Consider the following 4,345-nt stretch of genomic DNA (forward strand, 5'->3'; position numbering starts at 1 on the left):
AAAAAAAAAAAAAAAAAAAAAGATAGCTAGGCGTGGTGGTGTGCACCTGTAATCCCAGATACTTGGGTGGCTGAGGCAGGAAAATCCCTTGATTCTGGGAGGCAGAGGTTACAGTGAGCCGAGATTGAGCCATTGCACTCCAGCCTCGGTGACAGAGTGAGGCGCTGTCTCAAACAAAAACAAAAACAAAAACAAAAACAAACAAACAAAAAAAAACCTGTTATCTCCTTTTCTGTTATTTGGAAGAGTTTGGGAAGGATTGGTCGTTTAAACATTTGGTAGAATTTACCAGTAAGGCATTTGGCCCTGAGCTTTTCTTTGTGGGAAACTTTTTAGTTTTTACTTAAAGAAATTTTTTTGAGACGGAATCTCATTCTGTCTCCCAGCAGGCTAGTGTGCAATGGTGCAACCTGGGCTTGCTGCAACCTCTGCCTCCCGAGTTCAAGTGATTCTCCTGCCTCAGCCACCCAAGTAGCTGGGATTATAGGCACCGACGACCACCCCTAACTAATTTTTGTATTTTTAGTAGAGACGGGGTTTCCGCCACGTTGGCCAGGCTGGTCTTGAACTCCTGACCTCAGGTGATCCGCCCTCCTCGGCCTCCCAAAGTACTAAGATTATAGGTGTGAGCCACTGTGCCCGGCCTGAGAAACTTTTTAATTTTAAAATTTATTATAATTTTCAAAATTTTAGATTCAGGGGTACATAGGCAGATTTGTTACAAGGGTACAGTGTGTGATGCTGAGGATTTAGGCTTCTATTGATCCTGTCACCCAGACAGTGAACATAATACCCAATGGGAAGTTTTTCAGTCCTTGCACCCTCTCTGTTTCCTGCCTTTCTTAGTCTCCAGTGTCTATCGTTCCCATCTTTATGTTTGTGTGTACCCAATGCTTAGCGCCCGCTTATAAGTGAGAATATATGTTATTTGGGTTTGTGTCTGTGTTAATTTGCTTAGGATTTTGGCCGCCAGCTGCATCCATGTTTCTGTAAAGTACATAATTTCATTCATTGTTTTTTGGAATGGAGTCTCCCTCTGCCGACCGCACTGGAGTGTAGTGGCACAATCTCAGCTCACTGTAGCCTCTACCTCCCGGATTCAAGCAATTCTCCTGCTTCAGCCTCCCCAGTGGCTGGAATTACAGGCATGTGCCATCATGCTCAGCTAATTTTTGTTGGCATAAGCCAACTGTGCCCGGCCTTAATCTCCTGTTCTAGGTCCATTCCCTTTTCTTATTTCTTGAGTCAGACTCAGTAGTGTGTGTCCATTTCATGTAGGTTATCTAATTTTGGGGCATACAATGGTTTATATTATTTCTTTGTAATTCTTTTTATTTCTTTAAGTCAGTAGTAACATTTTCTCTTTCATTCTGGTTTCAATAATAATTTCAGTCTTCTCTCTTTCTTTTTTCACTGGTAGTCTAGCTAAAAGTTGGTCAATTTTGTTGATATTTTCAAATAAGAAAGTTTTTTTGTTTGTTTGTTTGTTTGTTTGTTTGTTTATGGAGTCTTGCTGTGTCACCCAGGCTGGAGTGCAGTGGCACGATCTCGGCTCACTGCAACCTCTGCCTCCTGGATTCAAGCAGTTATCCTGTCTCAGCCTCCTCAGTAGCTGGGATTACAGGCGCCTGCCACCACAGCCAGCTAATTTTTGGGTTTAGAAGAGATGGGGTTTCACTATGTTGGCCAGGATGGTCTTGAACTCCTGACCTCAAATGATTTGCCTGCCTCAGGCTCCCAGAGTGCTGGGATTACAGGGATGAGCCACCATGCCTGGCGTGTTTGTTTGTTTGTTTGTTTTTTGACAGGGTCTCACTCTGTTGCTCAGTCTGTCATGTAGTGGCACAATTACAGCTCACTGCAACCTTGACCATCTGGGCTCAAGCGATTCTCCTGCCTCAGCGTCCCATGTAGCTGGGACCACAGGCACACTCACTCCGCCACATGTGGCTAATTTTTAAAAATTTTTTGTAGAGACAAAGTCTCACTTTGTTGCCCAGGCTGGTCTTGAACTCCTGAGCTCAAGCGATCCTCCCACTTCTGTTTCCTAAAGTGCAGGAATTACAGACATGAGCCATCATATCTGGCCAGGATTTGTTGTTGTTTGTTTGCTTAGTGACTATTCTGAACTAATTTTGTAAGGCCTGTGCTCTTTGCTATGTATGGCCAATGACGTTCTCCTGGGTTGGCTTAATCGTTAGCTAATATTTGGACAGAGATTTCTGTAAATTCTTGGAACTAATAAACTTCCCAATCTGAGTGTGATCTGGATTATGTTCAGTATAGGCTGAAAGGTGAAATCAAGACTAGTCCTCCTGATTCAGCAAGCGAGAAAAATCCAGTTACACTCTTAAAGGAGCTGTCAGCAATAAAGTCTCAATATCAAACTTTGTATGCCCACTTTAAACCAGTTGCTGTTGAGCAGAAAGAGACTAAGAGCCGCATTTGTGCTACTGTGAATAGGACTATAAATGTGATATGAAAACTACAGAAGCAATACACAAAGGATTATAAATCATGCTGCTATAAAGACACATGCACACATATGTTTATTGTGGCACTATTCACAATAGCAAAGACTTGGAACCAACCCAAATGTCTATCAATGACAGACTGGATTAAGAAAATGTGGCATGTATATACCATGGAATACTATGCAGCCATGAAAAAGGGTGAGTTCATGTCCTTTGTAGGGACATGGGTGCAGCTGGAAACCATCATTCTCAGCAAACTATCACAAGAACAGAAAACCAAACACTACATGTTCTCATTCATAGGTGAGAATTGAACAATGAGAACACTTGGACACAGGAAGGGTGACATCACACACCAGGGCCTCTTGTGGGGTGGGGAGAGAGGGGAGGGTTAGCATTTGGAGATATACCTAATGTAAATGACAAGTTAATGAGTACAGCACACCAACATGGCACATGTATACATATTTAACAAACCTGCATGTTGTGCATATGTACCCTAGAACATAAAGTATATATATAATAAAAAAAAAAAAACACTACAGAAGCAAACAGACCTGGAGCTGTCACCAGTGACTAAAGAAGAGAAAACTGCGGCAGAGCAATTAAAATCTCACATGCCAGATTTATGAAGAAATGGACTTGGAAAGGAGACTGTAACAGAGAAGGGCTTAATTCCAGAGAAATTTAGGAAGATGTCTTGTTAACACTTGATGTCTAGAGATTGGGAGCTGGTGAAAGAGGTTTGGCTTTGGCCGGGCGCGGTGGCTCAAGCCCATAATCCCAGCACTTCGGGAGGCCGAGACGGGCGGATCACAAGGTCAAGAGATTGAGACCATCCTGGCTAACACGGTGAAACCCCGTCTCTACTAAAAATACAAAAAACTAGCCGGGCAAGGTGGCAGGCGCCTGTAGTCCCAGCTACTCGGGAGGCTGAGGCAGGAGAATGGCATAAACCCGGGAGGCGGAGCTTGCAGTGAGCTGAGATCCGGCCACTGCACTCCAGCCCGGGCGACAGAGCAAGACTCCGTCTCAAAAAAAAAAAAGAAGAAGAAAGAGGTTTGGCTTCAATGACCGGATAATAATGCCTTTCAGGAGAGAGACTACAAGAAGAAGGGCAGATAATATATGAATAAAGTTCAGCCAAAAGGATCAAATGAGAATAAAGGGATTTAAATATGTGTACACACACATACACACACACACTTAGTCTTGTAATTTCAGGTAAGAAAGTCTCCTAACACTATTTTGCATCTGTTTTCTTTTTCTAAGTCATGATAATGTAGATGTTCTGGTCCATCATAAAAGAATGTTTATGTACATTTCAGTCATTCGATATGTGACTTTGGAAATTAAACTATAGGCAAAATATTTGTATTATATATTGCATATAATTTCGTTTTGTAAATGTTGATTGCACATGTGGTTAAATTATTGTTAAGACTGCTTTTATGTGACCTGTAGTCTCCCACAAAACCTAAAGTAATAAGCTGGCTTTTCTGTGATAGCCACTTTTTTTTTTTTTTTTTTGAGATGGAGTCTCACTTTGTTGCCCAGGCTGGAATGCAGTGGCATGATCTCAGCTCACTGCAAGCTCTGCCTCCCAGGTTCACACCATTCTCCTGCCTCAGGCTCCCGAGTAGCTGGGACTACAGGCACCGGCCACCACGCCTGGAGAATTTTTTGTGTTTTTTGTAGAGACAGGGTTTCACCATGTTAGCCAGGATGGTCTCGATCTCCTGACCTTGTGATCCGCCCGCCTCAGCCTCCCAAAGTGCTGGGATTACAAGCGTGAGCCACCATGTCCGGCCTGTGATAGCCACTTTCGTGTATTTTTTTCCTTATTTCCCTTGCCTTGCTAATGTTGAGCA

General features: G+C 43.0%; 1 long non-coding RNA gene across 1 annotated transcript; it reads left to right on the forward strand.

Annotated features, from left to right (window-relative positions):
- The first annotated feature begins 3,009 nt into the window (after positions 1-3,009).
- On the forward strand, positions 3,010-3,981 carry LOC113221439. The gene is made up of 2 exons (XR_003307878.1): positions 3,010-3,217; positions 3,534-3,981. It is a non-coding gene; the product is annotated as an uncharacterized LOC113221439 (long non-coding RNA).
- Positions 3,982-4,345: the final 364 nt, after the last annotated feature.

The sequence above is a fragment of the Piliocolobus tephrosceles genome, unplaced genomic scaffold (assembly GCF_002776525.5).
Source record: "Piliocolobus tephrosceles isolate RC106 unplaced genomic scaffold, ASM277652v3 unscaffolded_24622, whole genome shotgun sequence".
Taxonomy (NCBI): Eukaryota; Metazoa; Chordata; class Mammalia; order Primates; family Cercopithecidae; genus Piliocolobus; species Piliocolobus tephrosceles.